Source organism: Rhinolophus sinicus, linkage group LG04 (genome assembly GCF_036562045.2).
Source record: "Rhinolophus sinicus isolate RSC01 linkage group LG04, ASM3656204v1, whole genome shotgun sequence".
In the NCBI taxonomy this organism is placed as follows: Eukaryota; Metazoa; Chordata; class Mammalia; order Chiroptera; family Rhinolophidae; genus Rhinolophus; species Rhinolophus sinicus.
Window position 1 is genome coordinate 128,531,662 of NC_133754.1, and position 26,520 is coordinate 128,558,181.

General features: G+C 44.9%; 2 long non-coding RNA genes across 2 annotated transcripts in view; both read right to left on the bottom strand.

The window, feature by feature from the left end:
* Positions 1-9,657, bottom strand: part of LOC141571113 (uncharacterized) — a 64,324-nt gene extending 54,667 nt beyond the window's left edge. Inside the window, exon 1 of the long non-coding RNA XR_012495706.1 lies at positions 9,001-9,657. This is a non-coding gene — a long non-coding RNA (uncharacterized LOC141571113). The remainder of the gene's footprint in view (positions 1-9,000) is intronic.
* Positions 9,658-22,942: 13,285 nt separating this feature from the next.
* LOC141571330 (uncharacterized) lies at positions 22,943-26,096 on the bottom strand. Its single transcript, XR_012496093.1, has 4 exons — positions 25,898-26,096; positions 24,700-24,768; positions 23,145-23,235; positions 22,943-23,021 (listed from the first exon to the last, which is right to left on the bottom strand). It is a non-coding gene; the product is annotated as an uncharacterized LOC141571330 (long non-coding RNA).
* Positions 26,097-26,520: the final 424 nt, after the last annotated feature.

Here is a 26,520-nt window from a genome sequence, read left to right on the forward strand (position 1 = left end):
CCAAAAGTAAACCGTCCTCACACATCAAGTCCTAATTCAACACAGACTCTCTCCCACAAATGGACCCAGGGTTCCCCCAGAAACCAATCCTGATGAACTATCAAATTTGCCCATTCTCAAGGGTCACAACCGCAAATCAACCTTTTGCTGAATTTGGCCCAGGCTTTGGGTTTTCAGTGAAACTTGAGCTCGGGGAAGAGCTCTTAACTTCAAATTTCGCTATGAACATTTCTTCCGAGATGCTTGTAGTTTTGCTCTTCTTACCATAACCCCAACACACACACACACACACACACCACAGCACAAGCATGTCACAAATACACACTTATTACACACACACACACACACACACACACACACACAGCCCCAGAGTTACAATTTCACTAAAAAGGATAACTTCAAAAGGAATTGGGTTTCAATGACTCTATCTTATCCCTGAGAAGAACCGTAACTGACTGTTAACTAAATTATTTCCCTCAGAAAAACAAGTCACATTCTGAGAGCTTATTTGAAGTTTAAAAATTAGATAAAGGCTCAAATGTTGTTGCTCTTTGTAATGTGAGGTTTTCATTTTCATCAAATAACATTTATAAATTGTCCACCAACTGGTAGGGGAAATGGAGCAGAACACAGGCTTTAAAAAAATGGCCCCTCTCTTTTCTGCACATACAGAGCAGGATCTAAGAGAAATGAGGAGCTCTAGGGAATGTGGCCAAATAACTCATGTATTGGAAGATTAACTCCATGTCTAATCAAGCCACTAATTTGCTCTGAGGAATCTATCTGCACCTCATTTTGCCATTTGTAAACCAGAGCTCCTCATCATTGTGCAAGAAAATTAAATTACTCCAAGTACCTGGAGCCATAGGAGTGAGGGGACAAGGGTAAGTAAAGATAACATCTGATGCTGAAGACGGCACACTGACAACCCCAGAGGCTGGGAAGTCACACACCCCAAGGTGCAGGCATTGGTCAAATAGGAAAATTAAGGAATCTTCATTATGTGAAGGCTGAGGGAGCCGGAAGGATGAAAAGACATGTGTGCATTGGGTGTTGAAATAAGTCAGCAACATCTTTCCAATGGGCAGGATGGTAGCTGGGAGGGAAATGGCGTTTCAGAAAATCTTTGACATATAAAAGAAGAAAGTGGACAAACTCTGAGTAATAAAAAGGCATTTCCAACACAGGAACAGAAAGAAATAGAGAAGAGTTAATGCCATTTTCTTGAGGTGGGGTAAGAAGAACATACGATTTTGAAGTTCTTAAAGACTTTGATGTTAATAGTATGGGACATGGTCCCTCTCTAGGTCTAGAGGAAAAATTTTGGGGTGGGTTATTGGGATGACGCAGTGTTCAAAAAAAAAAAAAGACATGTTTCCAAGGCCTCTAAGAAGTTTGACAGACAAAACCCTACAAAAATAGAAAAACATCTAGGTGTAACTGGCATTTAACTAAAATATAAAATAAAGGGTAGAACCATGGGCTTATCTTTGCTCAGCAATTTCTAGTAAATCTTCACAAAGAACCAAAACTGCCTTAGGAACACACACATACACACACACACACACACACACACACACACACACACTCCAGAGTCTAGTGAACACCTTGGGACTTCATTTCCTTTGGTGCTGGAGACCTAGGAGGATTTCAGAAGCCAGAGATTTCTTTTGGATAGTGACATACTCTAGCTTAAAAGAGGATTTCCAAGGCAGTGCGCCTAGCATGGAGTTCCCAGCCATCCCCCTTCACCTGAAACGAAGAGTCAGCGGGGAGCTAGGTGGGGAGCAGAAATTTTGAGAGATTTGTGAGATTCAACTCTGCATCAGCTGGGCCAGATGTACTAGGGCCAGAAGAATTGATCTAGACTAGAAAGTGGTGCAAAGAGAAAGACGGGAACTCATCTTAGATTCGAGCCATTAAAAGATGACATCAAGCTATTCAAAAAAATAATTCCAAGCCAAGCCAGTACTCCAAACGAGCCCTAGTAAATACCACCCAAGAGACAACGGGGCCTGCCAAGGAGTGACCAAACATTATAAGCAAAATTAGCCAATTAATGGGCTCGCCTGTGTGTTGGTTGGATTGCTGCGCTTGCTGCTGCAGCATCAGCCTGGCCTCGCATCCGCAAACCCGCCCCCTGCCGTCCCGGGCAGGCGCTCCACCAGGTGAGCGACAGAAGGGTGGTGGGCACACAGCCTTGCCAGATGGCTGAGCTGCCAGGAGCTGTGCTAAGCTTTTTCTTTGCTGCAAGTTACTCTTAACGCATGCACTCCATAACCTTCCGGAAGTGATTCCCGATCTGTAATAAGTTGCCAAGTGTTACCTGAATAGGTGATTTTATGTCTTTTATCCCTCCACGCAAAAACTATTTTTTGAAAGATTTTCCAACAATGAACTGGAACATCGACTAATGCTTTGGGTTACTATAGGAACTTTCCTTTTGAGGAATTGAAATGTTTGAAGAATCTCTTTCTATTTATCTTTACAACACAGATGACAAATGACCGTCAAAAAAATGAATCTTGTCCCCATCTTACAGACGAGGAAGACCAGGTGAAGAAGAAGTGTTAAATAACTAGTCTGGGCATGTCTGGAAAGCTAATAATGGATTCCTGATTTCAATTACAAACTGGAGATGTATTCCAACTGTGCACTTTGAGCTCTGTTGAATGCTTTTAAGAGAAGAAAGGCAAAAACACTTTACCCCTAAATTAAGACAAGTAGAGCTGTTTGTTTTGTATGCCACAGACAGAATAAGAATCCTGCCTTTTGTGATATCTGGAATGTGACTGATGTCGGAGCCTGGATCAATGCCGCTCCCAAATAGGAAGTCATTATCATAATAATATCATTTGTAATATTAGTCAAAATAGTCCAATTAAATTCAAGAAATATATATCACATACCGATTTTTTTTTTTTGCCAGATATTGAGCTAGGCTTATTAGAGATTGTATTTTATCCTTAAAGGGAGGTATTATTCCCATATTTTATACACAAGGAAGTCAAGAAAGTAAAGGCTTATGAAGATGTAATTGGAAGAATATCTAACTTCCTGCCCTACTTCTCACCTCCCACCCAGAGCTGGGAAGGAGAAGACCTGATGCAAGAACCTAGTTTGTCCATGACAAGTTTTGCATAGGAGGCTCTGTAAAGAGAAGGAAGCAACAGCACATGAAGGAATCTAGGAGTTCAGAGGGAAGATGAGACGTTAGTTGGTGGGGATCATGGAGGAACAAAAAGCAATAGGTGAAGCAAGGAGAGCAGAGGTTGGGAAGAGGGTAATAGCACCACTCACTCAACTCTTCCCCCATCACCATCACCACCAGAAAAACAAAAACAAAAACAAAAAACATCACTTTCTGCAAATACATTCGAGGGAAATGACCCCTAAAGAGGAGGACAAAATGGACCCGAGTGCCCAAAGTGTAGCAGCCGCAGTTCATTTTATCCAAAGAGCTGTGCAGAGACCCGTCCGTGATTGGGAAAGGCATGGAATCCCACATTTGGAAACCTGGAGCAAACCAAGGCTCCATGCCTCCTACAGACACAACACCCATGAATGATGGAACCCGCACAACAATCCACAAAGGGCAGGTTCCAGCCGCCATGGAAATACAGAAGCTGCACATGTAACTCAATTCAGGGAATGAGCCACTCAACTAAATGTGAACTTTCCTGAGGGTGGTGGTTGTGGTGGTTGTTTTTGTTGTTGTTGTTGTTGTTTTAAGCCAAACAAACAAGGAGCCAGCAGCTTCTCATCCAAGTCTCATGCATTGTTTCTTTTGAGAGTCTGTGCTCTCCAACACAGGCCTCCTTCCTCACTAAATATGTCATTTCAGCCCTGCTTATGCTGCTCGTTACCACAATGGTGCTAATTCGAGCATGGCTCACTTCAAAGTTGACACTGATCCTCCTCATAAGCAATTGTTTTTCAGCCAGACCCATCAGTGGTTCCCGTCAGCCCCTTTCAAGCATGGCGCCAGCTTTTCAAAATGCTGACAAGAGTTCCCCTCTGTTGCCTAGGACAAGCCGTGGTTGTCCTTTTCAAAGCATGTAATTGTCTCCTGCGGAGAGCAGACCCCCTACCCCATAGGCCCAGCCACCTGTCTTTCCCATCACAGCAACTGGTACCTCAGACTCAGGCAAACGCGGGAGCAAGTTGCACCAGTTTTCGCGCTTGGCGCCAGAATATGGTTATGAACCAGAGTAAAACCAGGACTAATTAGTGAAATCCACTGGAATCTTTAAACTACTGCCCTGGAACATAAGACCACAGAACAAAAAGGGTTTCCTTTTCTGTTTCTAAGGAGGACCAACCTGTGCTGCACCAAGAGCAATCTTATTTCTTTTTAAGGCAATAGTTCTCCAACTTTAATTTGCAACAGGGGAACTCGACAAAAATGCAAATTTCTGGGCTCCATCCCCAGAAGTTCTGATTCAGCGAGTCTGGGGAGAAGCCCAGGGAACCGCATGTTTGACAAGCTCCCCTGTGACTCAGATGCAGGTGGTCTTGAATTACACTCTGCAAAACATGGCCACAGAGGCTTAAGCAAACAAAAGTCCTCTATCGCTCTTAAAACACATCCAGGAATTTCAAAAACTTCAGAAAATTCTTCCCTGAATCTATTCCCATGGGTTTGGGGACTTACAATGACAGCCCTTGAAAATAAAATAAATGCATTTCTCCAAGTCAGAGGAAGATAAGAGCCAAGTGTCAGCCCCTGCCCCCTTCCCCCATTTTTCCCATCCCTATTTCCTCACAAGTACATCTTCTGATGGGATCCTCTTGCAAGTCCCGGAGGACCTGCAGCCAATCAGGAACGCAGGAAGGAATATGCTTTTGGCCTCAGTTCCCCCACTGGGAGAGGATGGATATGGAATTGAATTATCCATCATCCGGACCCAATCCCCAGGGACAGCTTTGGGATAGGCATGGCCGCTGAGCTGAGATACCTCTTTGCTACCTCAGGCTTCTTACCTCCACTTTGTGGGCTCAGACTTAAATCTTGGACTTCTGCCTTGGCACCCATCTCACATATTCCAGATTGTCTCCCTCATTCTCCCAAACTCCCCCTGGATCGCTGGCCCTGACTTGGACAACGCTCTCCTCATTATTTCCTGAGAACCCATAGGACCAGGAAGAGGTTGCACCAATCGTTGACGCTATTCACCGTGTGTTTCCAGGTGTCTGCCCTCCTCCTGCCTACTCAGTAGGACTATACTTTCTCTTGTGTAGGGGCCATGAAACTAGTTCTGACCAATGAATTGTAGGATTTATGTGGGTCACTTCTGGCATAGAACATTTAATAACAGGTGCAGGACTCCCCCACCCCCAAGCTCTCTGTCATCTTAGGCAGAGTGACTGACAACATTTGAGATGGTGACTGCTCCATCAGCCTGAGTCCCTGAGTGGCCATGACGAGCTAAGCCTCTTGCTGATGTGCAATGCACAGATAGTATGAGCAAGAAACAAACTTAAATCAGATCATGGGTTAAGTCATCGAGCTTGGGAATTATTTGTTTTCACAACATAATTAGCTTGTTCTGGCTCTGGAAGGTCTTTGTGCCATTTTCAGCTCTTGCTAATCCCTTTCCCTGGGACTTGAGCCCTTTCCTTTTATCCCCAGCTATGAGCTATGGCACTTCCATGAATCAACAAATAGACAGATTGACCAGAATAGGAGTGCAGCCATGCCTGCCATTGGGGTGATGATTCTCCCCACCTTTTACTGGCACTGTTGTTTAACTGAGTATCACGTGTACTCTGATACCCTTGGGATATTGCTGACTCTCCAATCAGGTGAATTTCCTGCCTCTCATAGAACACACCAGTAGGGTGACACTTTTCTCCTCCTCCTGCCCAGTTTTGCTGCCCTGGCTGATGAAGGCTTTCTCAGAACCTGTTTTCACAATGACAAGGGAGGTTGCTATCTTCATAACAGAGATATCTTCCTCACTAAAAGTTTTTGCCTACATTTGGGAAGTTATTACAAGTAAATCCAACCTCATTGCCTTTATTTTTAATAAGGATGATACTATAACTGCTAGAAGTAATTCATTTCCAGCAGCTTTCTTGTCTACCTTGTGTTCTGGTTCCTAAGGAAAGTTGGCAGGTGAACCTCCTCTGCTGCAGGCTTTCACATGACTATCTGATTTTGCAATGATGACAAATGAAATTACTGCAGGTCCCAGAGTCTTAGTCCCTGGAAACCATCAACAGGATGACAGCTCCTTCTATTTGGCTTGTAACAAGCTCTTCCAGTTAACTAATCGCCAGACAGGGTCTTCCATCCAGAATGCAGAGTTTCTTAATCTTATTTTGAAGAATTAATTGTGCAACCTCAGTAAAGAATTATTCCCCATCAAGAAGTCCAAAATTGAGACAGTATAAAAAGGTAATTATAACCCCAAAGACACGATGACATAAAAAGGAAAAATCTAAAGAACTGACATGCTTAAAAACAAAGTGAAATCTCAGAACATATGTGAGTGTAAACATGTCATTTCCCATGTAAATTTGTTGTTACAATTACAGTAAGTAAAAAAGATTTAGCTGAGAGCCAATGGAAAGGGGTTTTGCTGGAGAGAGACTATTTTTATTCCTTTTTCTAGGACTTTCCACTTGCCCCTGCAGCTGGTAGAGGGCTTTGCACTAAGAGCCCTGAATTATGAGTCCTCGAGCATTCAATTAATGTTTAATGAATTTGAAATGACCTCATGCCTAAATATTTTATGTTTGGAATATGTGTGATATGTGATGTGTGTGTATGTGCCTGTGTGTGGAGGGGGTAGGTATGCATACTTGGAAAAAAATAGAGGGATATAAAGATATGTGAACACTAAATGTAAAGCACTAATTCATTTATTTTACAAATATTTATTGAATACCTACCATATGCTAGACACTAGTCTAGGAATACAGATGAAGTTACCAGCCTCATGATATCTATATTTGAATGAAGGGGACATAAAGTAAACAACAAAAATATTAATGTTATAAAGAAAAGCAAGATGAAGGAATGGAGAATAATGGATGGGGTGTTATAGATTGGTCAAGGAAGCCTCTTTGAATAGACGTATGAATAAATTAAGAGTTAAATATATGGTTATTGATGCAGAAAACACTCCAGGAGGATAAAACAGCAAGTGCAAAGGCTCTGAGGCAAGGCCTGTTTTGTGTATTAGAGACACAAACATACCAGTGTGCTTAGAACAGAGCCAAGACCAGGAAATGGTAGGAGATAAAGACGTGAAGGTCGGCAAGGGCCAGGATCATGCAGGGCCTTTTGTGTCATGGTGAGGACTTTGAATTTTGTACTCTGAGTGAATGGAAGCCACTGGAAGATTGTGAGCTAGAGAGTGGCATCATCTGATTCACATTTTGAAAAAATTTTCCACTGCAGCAGTGGAACATACCGGCTGTGGGTTAAAAGAGCCAATTATACCTCTTACACTGAGTTCCGTTCTTCGTGGTTAAGATTACAATTGGACTTCCATTTCAAGGCAACATGATTACCAGAGTCCTGCATGTTTCATTTTTCAAATGGATTCCTGCCTTTGTGCGACCACCCTTTTCTCCCAGAATCTCACTATGGGAATATTGTGATAAAAATCAAAGAACCAGAACACCAGAGATTCTTACATATGGATTTGAGAACACAAGGGGGAGTTCCTGGGATCCTAGGAGAAGAGAGTAGGATAAAAGTAGAATTTGCACCACCTTTCTAGCCTATCCACCCTCAATGCTATATCAAATAATTTCCAGGTCTGAAAAACGATGACACAATAATACCCACATTTACAGCACCTCCAGTTGTGAGCATCAATCAAGACTGAGCCCTCTCTGATACTTTGGCTCTTTACCAGTTTCAGTTGGTGTCAAGACGTTTTCAAAAGAAGGATAAAACATTTCAGCAGGCTCTCCAAGTTAAAATTTCCTTCTGCCATTAAGAACCTCACAATTGTTTGCCTAACACAGGCGTGCCCTTGTAACCTTTCACAAAATACAAAAGACCTTCCTATTCTTTGTTTTTAGAGCATGCGCCTGCTTCAGAGACAGAAAGACTGAGAGAAAAGATAGTAGCCCATGAAAGAAGGTGAGTTCACAGGGCTGGTAGTAGCCTCTGAAAGGTTTTCATGCTCCCCCAGGAAAAAGAATGCTTTCTCCTTAGCCTTAAGTCATAAATGATACCACTTCTCCAAACTCAGACTTTAGGACTTCTCTTGTCTGGGTGATAATTTTCAAGAATCTTAACTTCTCTGGCCTTTGTGTGAAGAAAAGGGAATTGGACTATATGATTTATATGTGATGAATTTTGCTCTAAATTTCTGAATCTCAGAATCACACACAAAGAGAATCCAAGCCAATGTCTTCCAAGACCAATGACCTACTCCTATAACATGAAGATTGCAAGACTCCAAGTCCTACTGTGAGTGATTTTGCTTGTTCTATTTTCATCAAAAAAATGAAGGTGGAAGAAAAAAAAAAGGAAGGAAGGGAGGGAGGGAGGAAGGAAGGAAGGAAGGAAGGAAGGAAGGAAGGAAGGAAGGAAGGGAGGGAGGAAAGGAGGAAGGAAGGAAGGAAGGAAGGAAGGAAGGGAGGGAGGAAAGGAGGAAGGAAGGAAGAGAGGAAGGGACGGGAAGAGAGACCTAAAACATACGCAATTGATATCCACTAGACACAAAAGAACCTTCTTTTCCAAATGTCAGTGGAAATATGAGTTTTCTATTATCGTTCAGTGTAAGCATGTGTTGTGAGGCTGAAACTTTTGGTAGCCCTGGCTCACATGTCAACCTTTCTGCTCAAACCATTTACTTTAGAAAATGTTTAAAAAGACACTTTCTTCTTCCTTTGCATTTTCTTTTGATACAAGAAGAGAGAGTACATACGACAAACTTTACATGCCAAAATACTCTTTCATGTTCTAACCAACTCATGGCAATAAGAGACAGCTGGTCACTGTGGGGAACCCTCCAACTGTCCTCTTTGTGTTACCTTTAACCAGCGCTCCCTGCGGAGTGGATCTGGCAATCAGAGGGTCCTCTTGAAGACATCATTACTGGGGTGAAAATGCCATTTAATCAGTTCTCTGATAAGGAAAATAGGAAAGAAACTCAGTTTCCTATGCAGAGGATGAGATGAATCAGTGGACTTACTCAGACCTAAGCAGCAACTTCAAGAGGCCCACACCACGCCATCTCTGATTTCACATCTCTGCCCAAAATGAGGGTTTGTCTCCTGTTGTAATTTGACCATCTTGGCATAAGTTGAGAAACACCTGTGGTATTTGAATCTCGTGGAGCCAGTGGCTCCTAAAACTCTGAAACCTGAGAAGCAACATCTGTCTGCCTTTCTCCTCTCCCAGCAACCAGTCTGTGGCACTACCGGGGAGTAAATGCTGAATAAGGCTGGTGGCTCATGCTGAAAGGGAGAGACCAGCAAAGCAGTAAACACCATGTCTTCAGCATGTGGGGCTTTCTAGCCAAGCTGGCTGGTGTCTTTCCTTTCCCCCTCACACAATGGAAAGAAAATTTATTGAGCAAATTCTTCCACAGCAGAAACAGTGTCTGAGTCGCAACAATTGGTGCGTACCACCTGACTTGTGGTCTGCAACATGCCAGGATTGTGATTCATAACACGGAATCATTTGTCTTGTGTTTACCTACAGTCTGAGGGATATCAGCTAATAGGAATCAGGGTGGTCATTTTGCTGACCCTTTGCATTCAGCTCACCACAGAAGAAAGTGGAGGGAGAGGGGGAAGAGGCCTACACACCAACAGGAGAAGGAACCAGGTGAGGTGGTCGCTGGCAAACAGGGCACAGAGCTGACATCTTTCTTGTGTCATTTTCTTGGGTTCTTCACCTTTCCCTAGAGGGCCTGAAGCTGGAAAAAAGTTTTACTTTCCAATTCAAAGTCACTATTTCTCAAGGTTCTTGATGGGAAGTTAAATGTCTCTTTGTTTTCTCTCCTTACCTTTGACTGGGAGTTAGATGGACGCCCATGTTTCCAAGCATGGGCAGGAAAGTAGTGAGGTCTTGACCCCTGACAGTGGAGGTAGGAGGTGCATGGCCAGGCCCTCTGGAGGTTGATGGGCTCCCCAACTTCCAATCCCTGGAAACCCAGCCAGTCAGACAACCACTGTGATTGGTTTTGGAAAGTAGAAGTCCCAAATCCAATTTAATGTCCTTTGGGATCTTGTAAGTAAATGAACTTCTGGGAAGGGTCCCAGAGAGGCAACAATCTGAGAATGAAAGTGCTTTTGGAGTGCACATAAAAGAGTAGGGAAACCACACGTGTGCTGGGCATTGCCCCTAATGCTGGGCATACCCATTAATGCCAGTTATGTTGGTACTCCCTATGGGAAAGGTTGAAAACTGCTGACCCAGGGGACAAAAGATGATGGACCAGACTGATTCATTAGCATGTCTGGCTCATCACAGATACTCCCCAATATCTGAATGATGAAATGAGCACGAGAGTCACTGGTCATTACTTAACATGCTACCCCTCCCAAGCATACATGTTTTTAAATAGGGTGTCTGGGAGTAAAACCAGAAAGGCAGTGCAGTACAGCAGCTCAGGGTGGTCTCCAGAATCAAACAATTTTGAATCTGAATCCTAGCTCTCTCACCTACTAGTGGTATTATTTTTGGCAACTTGTTAACCTTCTTGAGGCTCAGTTTCCTGGCCTGTAAATGGGGATTACACCAGTGCCTACTTCACAGGGTGACTGTGAGAATTAAAAGAAGTGAAGTATAGGTGATGGTTCATTTTGTGTCAACTCAGGTAGGCTATAATGCCCAGTTGTTTGGTCAAACACCGGTCTAGATATTGCCAAAAAAGTACTTTTTAGGTGTGATGAGCATTTAAATCAGTAGATTATGAATAAAGCAGATTACCCTCCAGAATGTGGGTGGGCCTCACCCAATCAGGTGAAGGCCTTAAGAGAAGAGACAAAGGTTCCCCAAAGAAGAAGGAGTTCTGTTTGCTGCCTGTCGTTGGGCTTGAGACCGCACCACCATCTCTTCCTTGGATCTGCAGCCTGACAAGCTGCCCTGCGGCTTGCTGACTTGGTCCGACTTCACAGTTGCATGAGTCAATTCCTTGAAATCAATCTCTCTCATTCTCTTCCTTTCTCTCAATGGATGGATGGACGGACGGACGGACGGACGGACGGATCTCTAGCTCTCCTATTGGTTCTGCTTTTCTGGAGAACCCTGACTAATACAGTATGTACAAAGTACTGAGCACAGTTCCTGGCACCGTATGTGCTCAATAAAAGTTTTCTCTTATTATCACTAATTCTCTAAATGATAAAGTTTTCCATCCCTGAACAGAATTCCAGGTGCTTGTAGGAAGGTTATGAGGGGACTCGGGATTAGGGAGAATAGAAGACCTGCTCATTGGCCCTGCAGAATACAATTTAGGTATCACCAGCTCTGGGGGTGGCGTCAGCCCAACACCTGCTGTTTTGGAGGTCAGAAGGTGGGGCCCCTTGGGCTCCAACCAGCCTCAGCTTCCCTCCCCTGCCATCCTCGCAGCTCCTCAGCCCTCACCAGGGAGACGATTTGTGATTCAGACTCCTTGGCAGCTGCCGGTGGAAACCGGCGTCTCCCTGCCCGTCCCTGCGGTCCGCCTGCAGGTGTTTTCTCCTGGCCTTTCTTCTTTTAAATCCTGTTTTCTCCTCTGACCCAAACTCCCAGTGAGGCTTTTTGGTAAGCTATGCTTTTCCTCCAGAGTTTCTGACCCCATTACCATCAGTAAATCATCTGAATCATCAGCTCAGTTTGGAACCACTGACACAGGACAGAGACCCACAGCTCACCCTGCTCCCTATTTACTGCCCCCCCCCCCAGGGTGGCTATTACAGACAGAGAGTAGGAGACTGGGGGACCCTGCAGCACTAAAAAGCCTATGGTTCTCTGTCCTCGAGCCCAAAAAAGCTGCATTTTTCTTCCCTGTCTGCTCTTCTTTGGTTCTGCCTGTTTTGGGTTCTCCTGGCTTTTCTGAGAAGAGGCCTGCCCTGTAACTCACCTCCAGCCCTGGGCTTGCTTCATCTTGAATCTCTGTCCCTCATTCCTTGCTTGAAGGATAGGCCTGTCCACAGCACTGGAAGCCATGCTGCTGGCTCCCTCGTTGCCTCATTTTCATGAGCTGGAAGGCATACGGCTTGAGCTTCAGAGATTTGATCGTTCAACTGCAGCCTCTAAAGAGTCTGTATTTTTGGGGTGTCTGTGGTTCCTGCATCACAGGCCAAGTGTGAGATGCCTGTGGCACCTGCAAAGGCCATTTACAGAGAAACATATTTTGATGGGCTCCAGCTGACCACCTAGGTCTCCCCTTCCTTTGACAGAAGCAGTGGCTAATGTCCAGAAAAGGGAAGAGTCCTAATGAAGATCATGCAGTTAAGTGGGAGCCAAATTGGGGCTCACATGTGGATCTCCTGGTTCCAGCCCAATGCTCTCTACAGGCTGCATGGAGTAGGCCATGGAGACAGAATTCACCTTGGCCATGACCCTGGATACTGCCTCTGAGGGTTGTGGATAGGTTGATCCAAATTTTGTTCATTCAGAAAGAAGGAGATAGGGCTTATAGGTAGCTTGTGAAATTTGCGTATAGAGAGGAAAGGGAAGACCAGAGTAGCCCAACATAGATCTCTCATCTCATCTGTTTGTTGATTGTTTGATTCATGCAGTCATTCGTTTATTACGCTATGGACTTTTGGGGATGCCCTCTCTAGCTTCCACCAAACAATGCCATAGGTTCTACCTTGATGTTTGCTCCTGTTTTTTCTTAGAATTGGCGAATTCCTGGCCACCCTTCAGGCATGGGTGGTTTGATCTCTATACGTGACGATGGCCTTCACACATACACACACAGCCACACAGCTCTGGCCAAACCATGAAGAAGAGAATGTTGGAGTTTCAGGGTCTTCTACAGGTGAAGGGGTCCCTCCTTCGGCCCACAAATCTTGGAGTCACATACTGCTCTCTTTCTCCTTCTCAGTGGACCACTAAACCTGAATGAATATCCATTGGCTGCCATGGCAGACCTCCATGCTCCCTCCTTTCTCAGACCCTCTCCTCCAGGCCTAATTGTGTGATGTCTTCCCCCTTCCTGGCCATGTCCCCTCGCCCGCACAGCTGTTAGAGCTCGGCCTGCCAAGTCTCCCACAGTCGTAAGGATCTCATCGCCCAGTGTAGGTGGAAAGGACATGGAGATGCAGTCAGCTCAGTGAGAAAGCAGCTCCCTGGAGGCAACAGTCTGAAGTCCATGCCAAACCCACCCCAGAGTGATATTTTCAACAATTCCATGAGGAACACTGGAAAGGACAGTTGGCCAAAAGACCACCGCTCTTCCCAGCCCTGCCACTCAGAAACATGTCAGCGTTCTGCAAGGGGTCCCAGAGGCCAGCGTACAGGCTGAGGGAAAGGAGAAGCAAGGAGACAGCTTCTTTCCAAGGAGAGGCCGAGGGCCCCGTGGACCCTGAGGATCTAGCTTTCCTTATGGTCAGTCTCTGTATAGACCATCAAAACAGAGAAAAAAGAGAAAAGACAGGGTATGAGGAAGCAATGAATTTCCTAGAAAGAGCTTAGACTTTGGAGTTAGACAGACTCTAACACTGCCTAGCTCTGTGACTTTGGACAAGTTATTTAACTTCTCTGAGCCAAATTTCTAAAAGGGAGATACTGGTTCTTTTCTTGCTGGGTGTGTAAGGCTTAGATAAACATATGCAAAGCACCAAAACAGTGCCTCGCAGTACCTTTATAATGATGATGACAGCTGAACTCTGGGGATCACTTACTATGTTCTTGGGACCTGGTAGCTAGCAGATTATTCTGCTTTTATTCTTGGTGGAAGAGAATGGATGCTACAGATACAAACACAGACTGGGTCTCTGACTTTGTGGCTCAGATTCATACCTTCCCCAGGAGACTTGAAGCCCTGTCATGTTCTCACAGAGGCAAGTGATACCCTGTCACTGTCTCAGAGCACCTAGGTCCCCTTGGGTGGACTCGGCAGCACCCAGAGATCAGCCCCAGCCCTGTTTCCCTTCTGCAACCACAAGGTGGTATGGCCAGCAGCCATGGGAGAGTTCTTCTTTTTCCAAAGTATGTTTGCTGTATAAACACAATCGTAAAATGAAAGCCAAGTGTCGGCGACGGCGGGGTTGGAGCAAGAGGGGGGAGAGGCAGCATTCCTGCTGCCGGACGGCCAGCTGTGCCCAGCCCAGCCCCGGTGGTCACTGTGGAGGAGGAGAGGTCCTGTATCCCATCATGTTGTCAAGCCACACAGACCCTACTTTCTTCAAACTTCATTTGGCTGGACTCATGTAGGGGGGTCAGGGGAGGAGGAGGCAGCTGGGAGAAGGAGGGGGAGGAGGAAGCCAGGGAGTTAAGCTAAACTGCTCCCAGGCTCCAAAGTCTTGCTGGATGCAGAAAAATCATCCAGCTTCCACCAACTTGTCATTGGATCCATAAAGTGCACTGCTTGGGTACTTCAGATATGCCTCTTGGGCTGCATCTGTGTGGTTCAGATTCAAAAGCAGGATTACTGACCCTGGAAATGGCTCCATCACCCAGTAACCTAAAGGAGGAAGTAGGTTCTCAGAGACCCTCTGGCTGTGTCTCCATAGGAAGAATTGAGTGGAAGACGGGAACAATGACTTTAGGCAACTCAAGGCCCTGTCCCTTCAACACACAAAACAAATTGCAAACACTTGTATAAATCATGAAGAAGTAGGCATAAAGACTTGAATTATCAAAACAGCTGTCTGAATTCTCAGCGTCACTTTGGCTACGAAATTCCATCTCTTACGCCCCTTGCCCCGTGGCCCTGCCGGCTCATTCTCCCTCACCCCATCCCCAGTGCCATGACTTGTGGACTTCCAGCGCCCCCAAAAATACTTCCAAAATATCACCAGTTCCAGCCACATCACATTCCATTCCTTGCCCCTCTCCGACTTGCCTGAGGAACTTGAGTTCTTTAAGAAGAGTGGGGAGTAGAGGGAGGGTGCAAGGGGTCTGGAAAGAGTGTGCTAGGTTCCGATCTAATTCAGATGTACTGTACTCTGTCAGCTCAGAAGGAAAACTTACGACTCGCAGCTGCATTGCAACAAGCACGGGGATGTAGCCGTGGAGGGCCCCCGCATATTTTCCTTGGCCTCCGCACAAGCCGTTGACATCATTGCAGGCTTTCGCCATTCATCCACTGCTGTTTGGAGCTTGTGGCTGTATGAGGCTGTGTTCCAGAGTCTGGGGAAGGTCTGATTGCAAATTGGGTGGTGGTGGGGATGGAGGTGGTCCCAATGCGTTTGTCAAAACAAACAGAAATGCACTGAACCTTGCTTTCCCTCCACTGGAAGGATGAGTGAAACTAACCCCCACCCCCTCTGCCCAGCCCACTCCCCCAGTGCAAACAGTCCCAGGCCGAGGCTAGCCTAGAGACCCAGAGAAGCCTTTGTTCTGTCTGCACTATTCGGGGGAATGATGACGAATGTTTGCCACAGGTAAGAAAAGCAGGGGTTCCAGTAGCAATTCTATCACATCCTTCTAGACGTCAGTCAGGCCGCTCTGGGCCCATCTGCATTCTCCCGAAAATCCTGGGTAGCAGGAAAACCCTGTTAATCGTTCCCAGAGGTCCCAGAAAAGAAAATGGCAAAAGTAGGAAATGTTAATATTAGGAAACAGGGCATGTGCGTAGGTGTGTGCTGTGCAGCATTAATAATTATGTTTAGGAAACAGCTCTTCTATATGGGGGATGTTGTAAAGGAGAGCCTCTTTCAGCCAAGCTTCCTAACTCCTTGAAATCTCTCCATTCTGGTAGCACGGGATGCAGTCTGGACAGCAGTCAAGAGTGGGGGAATACTTCGAGGCAGGATTAGAGAGCACAAGTAGAGAGCCTCTGACCTGCCCAAACGTTGCTTCCCATGTTGAGAACATGAGATGTCATGTTTCCCACCACCAGCTCTGGACTTTGTTACTGAGACAAAGTGTATCTTAATGGAAAGTACCCAGGCTCTAGAGGCTGTGGGACTGAATCTGGATCCTGGCAGAGGCCACTCCTTATTCCAGCCAGGGCCTGCTCCTCTGCACACACTGGGGGACAGGACCCCTTCTTTGTCAAACATCATTTGACACAAAGGGTTTCAGGAGAGCACTCAGCCCCAGGGACGCCCATATAACTCAGAGCTGGAGGGACCCACAGTGTTCTCGGAAATGTTTAACAACAAGTTCTCTAGGGAGAAAGAGCCCTGATTTGTAGCATTTGCCAATGTCTGTGGTGTAAATAATTCCATCATGGCCAATTTCAGGCTACTAACTGTTGGGAGACAATTCGTTAGTCTCTTCATTTCTGTACATCTTGTGGGCAGAGGGACTGACAGCTTTTGTTCTGGACTATCTCTCTCTCTCTCTCTCTCTCTCTCTCTCTCTCGTTGGAAACATAGGACTCCACATCCCTAGAACATGGGAGATTTGCACGATAAAAACAGTCTCAATCTCTGAATCGATTCTCATAGAGGAGTCACACAGGAGAGCTACTAATTAAAAAACATTCACATTAAACTCTGCATGAATGAGAAGTAAATTTTTTCTCATGGTAAAACATATATATGTAAGGTGTTGGTTATGGTATCCAGCATTATTTACCCTGACTAATGTAAGTAGTCACCATTATTATCTTTACCTACTGATGGGGAAACTGAAGCTTGGAGGTTTAATGGACTAGGTGTCATTACTCGTTAGTGGCAGAGCCAGGATTCAAACCTAGGTCTGTCTGCCTCCAAAGCTTTTTGCTCTGCTTTGCTGACTCTTCTTGACAAAGGCCCATATGTGGCAAGGGTTCTGAGGTCCAAGATTTGCCCATAGTAGGAAACAGGTCTCCCTGCCAGAGAAGGCCAGTTATCTTTGGTAATCAGCCCCGCCTCTAGGGAAGTCTAGAAGGAAGTCTGACCATCTGCACCTTCCAGGAAGATTGATTCATTGTGTCCAAGCCACTGCTGTTCCGGGCAGGGCAAAGATCCCCTGAAGAACTCTTAACCTGATGAGTACTGCACATTCAGGACAGCTGGTGGACTAAATGAGGGCCCCCCACGGCCACTGAGAGACTCCTGTCACCATGGGATTGCAAACATTGCAACAATTCAGTGGGAACTCATACCATGAAATTGCTGAACTCCCGCAGTCTGCAGTCAGATGGGAGCACCTAAGGCGTCACAGCCAGGATGACCTAGACCCTGGAAAGCAGCTGCCTGGCTATAACTGCCACGAAGTCCCATGTGACTTAGGTTAGGCACATTTTAAGCACTTATTGAGCACCTGCTGTGTACATTATAACTACAATTACTACTTATGAGACCCTGTTTCAGAGACTGACAAAGGATTTGTTGTTCTAAAATCTGGATGTATTTGAAAGAAAAATCTGACAACAATACTAAAGTAAGCTCACATTTGGTTTGACATTTAATGAATCATCTTTGCTGAGAAAGGGGCGGGGAAACATAAATTCAGGACTATCTTGGAAAATACCCGACATGGAAATGCTGTTGGGTGATACAAATGAAACAGAAGAGGTGAAGGGGGTCTCATCTGTCTTATCCACTTCTATGTCCCAGAACCAACATAGAGTAAACACTCAGAAAATATCTACGGAATGCTTGGCTTAAAAAAAACAAGAGTTTTCTGGGCCGCCTTGGTAGTTCTTATATCTTTTCTGGGCTCTCAAAAAAACCCACAAGGTTCACCTACACACTAAGTCAGAATGGTGGAAAGGCATGTCTGCCATAGCCTGTCCCAGGATATTTGAGAAACACACTGGCAGCTCAGCCGTGGGTGTAAGTAACCATTCCCCCTCTGAGCCTGTGCCCTGTGGTTCCACCATCCACATTCTTGGTGCTTCTGACGCACGCTGAAGAACACAGCACGAGGTGTGAGTGGATGAGCATAAAATGACTAGCTCTAGGCTGAGTGCCTGTCTGCTGAGCTCTGGAAAATGCGAACTTCACAGACCATTTCTTTCTCTGGGTTCTGCCCACCGCCTCCCAAGCCTTGGCATTCAACAGTCCAAGAGTAGTAATAGTAACTAATAATAGAAATCATTTCCAATCATAACACGTGGCCTGATCTTACTATAGAGTCATTGGGATTAAAATATTCTCAGTATGAAAGAAACTGCTTGTTTCACAATTCGACCTTTGGCAAACACAGCTACTAGATCCCCAGCCATCCCCCTGGGCTGGCGTTTGCAGGAGTACATAGGGAAATTCCAGTCTGTGTGTTACTTACAGGGGCCCCTGCCCCAAGCAAAATTTGTCATTTTACCCCCTTCCCTCCTCCACGCTGCCACCATTTACATTCCAAAAGCTTGCACAGGAGCTTGTTTTTCCCCTGCTCAAAAGCTTTGGATGACTCCCCATTGTTTAGGTAATAAAACCAAAACTCCTTTGGCATTAAATGCCCCAAAGTGCATCTTACACATTACTGTACTCTTCCCCTCCTCCCCTATCTAGAACCCCATGCTCTAATCAAAATTATCCACTCATTTTCCCTGAACACATACTTTTCTGTTGAGTTTCCATTAAAATAAAATTTACATACAGTGAAACATACTGGTCATCAACGTACCATCTGTTGAGTTTTGGGAAATGTATACAACCGTGTAAGTTCCCCTTCACTACTTCCATATCTCAGAAAGTTCCCTCATGAACTTTTCCACTCAATCCTTCCTCCCATAGATGACCACTGTCCTGATTTCTGTCACCACAGATTAGTTTGCCTGCTATGAACTTTATATAAAGGAATCACACAATACGTACTCATGTCTAGCTTCCTCTGCACAACATAAGGTTTTTGTTATTTATACGGGTTGTCACATGTATTGGTAATTTAGTCTTTGTTTATTCATTATTGCCAAATAGTATTGCATAATAGGACTATGCCAAAAGTTTTTATCTATTCACCCTCTTGGTAGATACTTGGACTGTTTGCAATTTGGGGCTATTTGGAATAAAGCTGAGATGAACACTGTAGCCCAAGTCTTTTTGTGGATATATGTTTTCATTTCTTTAGGTAAATACCAAGAAGTGGAATTATTGGAACATAGGATAGATACATTTTTAAGTTTTTAGGAAACTGTCACAGTTTTCCAGAGTGGTTGTACCACTTGATACTCCCACCAACTATGTGTGAGATGGAACACACTCTTTATTTTCTTGCCTCTGAGTTTGATTTTGCTGTTTCCTGTACCTGGAAAGCCCTGGTGCTACTACCTGACACTGCTCCCATTGGCCACCTCTACCTCTGTTAAGCCACCTAATGATTGCACCAAGTTGACCCAAAATGTATAACATCTTAAATCCAGTGATGTTTCCTTCTCCTTCACTTAGTGTCCAAGGTCGTTCTACGACAGCAGGTATTGGGCGGTGGGTGGGTTTGTTGCACACAATGTTTTAGAAACCAGGCTACTAGCAGCCCTGTTATCCCCACACAAGGCTTACAAGGTAACTCAGCACATCAACATTTAGCCAAAGGATGGAGAATGAGAGAAGGGAGAAAGAACACCTTTCTCCTTAATGACTTGGCCCAGAAGCAACCATCATCCCTTTGGCTAACATTTCACTGTTGAGAACTAGTCTCAAACCTCGCCTAAAGGTAAGCAAAGTTGTGAAATGGAGATTCCAGCTGGACAGCAGCGCACAAGCCACAAGTCTATATCATGGGAGGGGAATCACAGTCTTTGGTGTATAGTTAGCCATCTCCATGACACAAGGGGTTACCCACCTTTCCAATCTGACTGTGCCCTTTGAAATTGTCCCACAAGCTGTGTGGAATTAATCCCTCTTTCCTCTATATCCCATCATACTTGCTGTCCCTCTAGCACAGCACTTAAATCTGCCTTTCATTAGTTATTTCTCTGTTTTGCCCACTAGATGGCGTCCTCTTGGAGGGTTATGACCATCTTGGAACCTGGTGTTTGGCACACAGTGGAGTCTCCCTAAGTGTTTGTTGAACTCACAGCAGTAGAGACGTATGGCGCCCTCCAACGCCTCCTCTTGGACACACCACTTGTCTACCCTCCCCAGTTCCCCAGCATCTAGATGAGCCTTGTCTCGCCAATGCAACATGAACCACAGTGGCATGGCCACCTCCAAGTTGTTGCAGGAGGAGTGGGAATGCATCCCAATATTCTAGATGTCTCTTTCCTCACCTGCCAGCTGGATGTAGAGGCTACAGGGGGACCCAAGACCCAACAGGCAGGGCCTGTGTCCTGAATACTGAGTGAAACTGAGCCCCTCTGCCAACTTCACTGCCGAGAGTGGCCACTGTTTGTTAAATCAGTTAGCCTGCCCTCACGAACACACTCACAGTGTGTGAACTGCAGCCACTAAACTCAGGGAAGGACATTCAGTTTCCTTGTCTTTCCATTTCCTTTCATTACGTGTCACAACGTGCCACTGTACAACCCCATGCTGGTATGTGATGCCAGTGTCTCAGTAAAGAGAGTTTTCAAGGTTTAAGTTGAACCGCGGTTTTGTAGTTAAACCTGCTAATGATTCCATTGAGTCTTAAATATAATGCATTTCTTCTATACTCCATTTGACTCTAAGCTCTTAAAAACCGGGTACTAATTCTTCCTCTGGACTCTAAGTACATAGCTTTTCATTCACTTAGTAAATATTTACTGAGTGACTAACTACATGTTATTCACTATCCTAGGCACTGGAGATAGAGCGGTGAATCAAACAGACCAAATCCCTGCCCTCAGAGAACTTCTGTTATAGTGAGAGAGACAGATAATAAGTAAGTGTGATTATTGAAAAAGTGAGAATAACAGAAATCCGCTCATATAGCGTCAGGCCATTCTTTCCCAGCTCCTGGCACAGGAGCATTTTCACATTTATTTGAGTCAATAATTGATTAATGTCTGTCTCACCCACAGAGTTGTGAGATCCATGAATCTGGGGCACCATGTTATCTCCAGCACCTAGCATAATACTGGCACAGAGCAAACACTCCATAAATTTTATTGAATTTTAAAAAATGATGATAATATTTACTATTTGCTGAGAGCCAGTTATTTTCCAGGCACATGAAATGTTTGCATGCATTATTTTATTTAATCCTTATACTATCCTGCCAAGTAGATATTATTATCTGTGTTTTACCCATGAGAGAATTGGGGCTCAGAGAAGTTAGGTGAGTGGCCCAATGTCACACGGCTAGCAGTAAGTGACAGACCTGACATTAGAATCTGCGCACTTTCCTCAGGACCACACCGTGACACACAACAAGAAGAGCTTTTTGACGTCTCATATATTCTTGCTCAACAATGAGGAGCAACAACTATGCGCCACTGTTCCTGTGAGCTGGACAATTCATCCCTTTCCGCAATTTGCCCTGGTCAGCCACGGCGCCTTCCCCAGCAGATGGAAGATGTGCGCTTGTGGTAATTACAGACTGTGTTGTCCTTTTCATTTATGTCTTCACAATCCAGCTTGACATTGTGTCATAAAAGTTTATGTACTGTGTTCTCTCTGCTCCTTACTAATATTCTCTGGCATTCTCCCTGGCCATCCAGAATCAATACTATCGCTCCTCTCTCAATAAAGTAGGGAGCTACGAACAAGGCCCAAATGTGCACAATGACTATTTGCAGCAATTAGACGTCACTCTGAAAAATGGCCATGCTGAAGGAGAGTGGGCAAGATCTAAGGACCAGCACATCACTGATGCTCCTCACCAGGGACCCTGCAAATTGGACTGCTTAAAAAAATACCCTTTCTCCTATCACTTCTTCTCTTTCTCACACTCTTTGTCTCCTTCTTTCTCACAAGAGATAAGGAAAGAGAAGTGCATTCAAATTAGGGACCATAGCAATCGATTTTTACTTGCAGTTGGTGGATTGTAATCAATGTTAATTAACCAGATTCTTTTTCAGCAAAAGTTGGGACAGGAGAATAACTGCACAATATTTTTGACCAAGACAACGGATATTAATGGGCTTTGGTGCAGTCAGAGAGCAGGAGGGAGAAAGAAGGAGTGTGCTGAGAGGCTCCGTGGGAGAGAACACAGCCACAGAACATGTCCGATTTTAAAGTGGTCTCCTCAGTGGGCCCTAGTAGCCTGGAAGTTCAGCTATTTGCACATCCTCCACCAAAGAACAGACTTTCTGTCCTGGGAACAATGGGCTTCATCAGGGGACTATTTGCACATTGTCAGTGGCAGCCACCAGGAGGGTGACAGGTGACTCAGGCCATGTACCTTCCCATGAGTATTGCTCATACCTGGACCATATGGCACAATGGGAAAAGCAAGGCATTTAGCAACTAAAGGTGGCTTGACCTTTAGGAGGTGCTTCCTGGCTATGGATCTGTGGGCAAGTTACATAACATCCAGACCCCCATTTCGCTCGCCTACAGCAGATGTGATTACAATTGACCTCATGAGCATCGATGCAAGACTCAAATAAGATTCTATACAGAGGCACGAATAAGATTTTATATGGAGGCACATTGTAAGATGCTCCAGGAAGGTCAGCAGCTCACTGTTGTAGGCAACAAGGACAAATCCCTGGGGCCTCTGATCTCAACCAGCCAGGACATGAGATGGGACCTGAGGTTCCCTTCTGATCTCTACCAATGTCTGGTAATGTAGTAAGTTGTCTTGGGAGTTACTCATGCCCATCTTTATTTCAAAACAGTCTCTATTTCTAAATGTAAGTGTAACACTGAGGAGAGAACCCCCAAAAGTGCCAATGCACCTGTCAATATCCCAGAGTAAGCAAAAGAAAGATATAACCATTGGACACATAACAGAGTTGCCAAAAATAAACCCAAAAGTTGTATCTGTTTCAAAACAGTGCACACGTAACATTTTTTGTCAGGATAGACAATAGAAGCAGAAGCCTATGGGCATCCAACTCCTAGAGAGACCTACCACAGCCAGGTTCTCTGGGCTTCCCCCAACATCGTTTTGGTCCAATGATGCCTCTGCTTCCAAGAGAAACTTCCAAAGCCTTTCTTCAAGAGAAGAATACCAATATTTTTGTGTGTTCTTCAAGTCCTCTGGGGTTGAGGGAGCACGTTGGGGAACATTATAGCAGGTCACATTGCCAAGCAAGAAAGAGATTTCTAATTACCGTGGGTGGCCCGTTGGTCTCTGGGATATGGAAGTCCCAACTGCGGTGATATACACTAGCTCCTCCTTTCCCAGGCATCTTTACAGGTCTTCTACCTCAGGAAGGTGAATGAAACAAGAGGAGAATAGGATAAAGAAGAGGAAAGTGAGAGAAATGGAGAATCAGAGGAGGTCGTCGAAGGTTCACGGTTTCAATAACCTGTGCTGACACCTGTCATGAGGTCACCCCCCAGCACATGCTGAAGACCCAGAGGGAAACATCACCTCTGCACTCAAGTTGCCCACGGAATCCTGGGGTTGGCTGGAGGGACACAAATTAACAGATAATCACCGAGGAGGGGCGCATTGCTCAGCTAGGGCTGCAGGAGGTTGGGGAAAGGAGCCATTTTTAAAGAAAGGACATTATCAGGGAAGAGAAAGACAAAAGAACAGAAGGGAGAATGAACTGAGAAAACAGAAAGGGAAAATCAGGAGATAGCAGCAGGGGGAAAATTATTACTTCACCCTAGGATTTATATACTAACCTCATATGCAAATCTTGTCTAATTGATCTGTGACTTCAGTGAATAAAGCTGCCTTTTCTGGAACTATTGATTGTGAAGCAAGCTGAGAAAGCCAGGTCAGTCCTGAATAGACCTGGGGAGTGAGCTCACAGTGGGTGGGCCTTGCACTTAATTAGGGAAGAGCAATTGGCGACCAGGACCAAAGTGCATCCTTGAGGGAAGACATATCTTTTTTTTTTTTTTAATTAGTTTCAGGTGCACAAAACAATGTACTAGACATTTATTATTTACATCCCTCACCCAGTGATAACCCCCCTTCTATCATCTACTACCCCTCTGACATCACATATAGTCATTACATTTCTACTGTCTCTATTCCTAATGCTGTACTCCACTTCTTGAAACTATATATAATATATATAATTATGTATCATATATAATATACATATATATATAATTGTAGTTGACATTCTTTAACAGTACCTCCCTCCCCAATACAAACAACATTGTTTGGAAAACAGGGCCGGGTCCACCATCCCAGAGCCCTATAATATGGGCCCCTCCTGGGCTGGTCTAAGGGTAGGGAATCTCCTTTGCTCACAGAAGTGCATCCCATTTCCCCCAACTGTTCAGATTTGCCAATACTCAAGGTGTGGACCCCTCTTGGATCTATGTGGAACCCATCTAGTTTCTGAGGAAAGAATCAGGAAGTTGACCTGACTTAGGGGAAGAGAGACATTCAGTTTTGGTCCCACTCCCGAAAGTACATGGAAAATACCAGGGGCCAGGAGAGAGTCCAGCCTGGGGCTAGGACGTGCGGGTACTTAATCCTGCAGGAGATGCTGACAGGAGGGCAAAGGAAAAGCGAGAAAAGGAGATCATGAAGGTAAACAGGAGAGGACAGACATTCAGACACATCAGAGCATGTGACCTGGGCAAGAACGAGGTGGTGATGAGTGGATTTCGTACTTATCCTACCTCAAAGGTTCATCAAGCACCTCCCCATTAGGCGTCCTGGTAGAACCTGTGAATACAGTAGCGAGAAAAGCTTACCTGCTCTCATGGTGCTTGTAGTCTCATGGGGACAACAGAGGACTTGTGGCAGGCAGGGCTTCTCAAACTCTGTGGTGAAGGACCAGTTGTTTTATTGCCCGTCCATTGTGGATTGATACCATGTCACGTCAATGTCAGGTCACTAATAGAAGTTTCTAAAGGCTTACATTTCTGTATTTATCTTCTCACAGACTGACATGGATTGCCCACCACATTTTGAGTAGCTTGGATGACAGACACTGATTGCCTGCTCAACAGCTACTCTTTCCTTCTACTTTATCAAGAGCATTCAGCGTTTTTTAGGGTGCTAAAAGACTACATTTATCAGCTAAACACAGGCAAGTAGCTGTCTTTTGGTACAGCTTATAGGAAAGTTGCATAAAGGGGGCTAAGTCATCTGGGAGACATTCTCATTAGTTCCTGCCCCTTTCAGGATTGTGCTGACCTATATTCTCATGGGCATTTTGGAACCATGAGGCAACACTAAGGGTACTGGAGCGAAAAGCTTTAAGGACCTAAGTTCCTATTGACCATAAAGCTACCACACCTGCTCTGTACATCCTTCTTCAAACTTCTTGTTACAATGAAAGTTTTTAAATTTGTATTATGTTTAAGCCACTGAAATTTTGGGACAATAATCAAGGATATTTTTCATCTGTGACATGAGTTAAAAGGCACTTACCATGTGGGGCAGTAAATATTATTATCACAATAATTAGGGGAATATAGAGTTCTATGAGGTCCAGAGAAACTGCCTCTACCCCAGGTTGGAGGGAGGGCTGAAGAAAGCTATCTGAAGGAAGCAATGACGGCATGAAGGAGGAGTTAAATAGGGAAAGGAATTAATGGGGAAAAGAGATTTCCAAGCCAAAAAAAATAAACCCAGTTTGTGCAAAACCAGGAGGTGAGAGGGAGTGGGGCCACAAGAACTCATAGTCAGTTTAGTGTGGCCTGAACAAGAGTGGGAAGGGAAGAAACCGCGGTGGTCTGCCTGACACCTGTGACTGCCCAGGGGTGGAAAGTGGTCGTGCACATGAAGGCGGTCAGATGCCTGACCTTCTAGAAGACTCTCTCCCAACAGAACTCAGATAAAAACTTTCAGAAGACAACATTACCTGCTAGAAATCAGCTAGCAGACATTGGTTCTAGCCTCATCTCTGAGGAGGGGAATCACGTTCCGTTTAGCCATGTCACTCACCTCTTTGGGTTTCCACTCCCAAATCTGCCCATCAGGCCTCGTGATAGTGTCCCATCGACCGCACATGGGGTTTGTGAACAGAAGTTGTGATATCCTACAAATAAGAAATGTAAAGACACTATGTTCAACCCTCGCCTTTTACTGATAGGAACGTGCAGCCCAGAGTTGTCCCAGCTAGATGGAAAGAGCTAAGCCTGGGTTTTTGCTCTCCCAACTCTCAGGCTGTTATTCTTTCTGCGCAAATAGCTGCGTGTTATGCACTTGAAGTGGATGGTTATTGTTCCTGCCAAAGGGAACACAGCAGAGCAAGATGATAGAGTTTCTTATTTCAAGAAACCTAGTACTTGAAGGTGTTTTGAATAACACATATTTTTGAAACTAACTAAATATTTGGAGTGTGCCTTCTCATGCTTCCTTTCTGCTCTAAAAGCAAAAACAAGTCTCTGTAATTTGGTGGGGGGGGGGGGTTGGGGGATTGAGTTAGATAAGAGGGAAAAATATAAGTCAGTAACCACAGATGTGAAAGGGCCCTGATGTCTTTAGACCAGATTCACATTTTTGGAAGTAACTCTTTCAGTTTCCACTGAATCACTGAGAAACCACAGTCAGCCCCCTCTAGGACT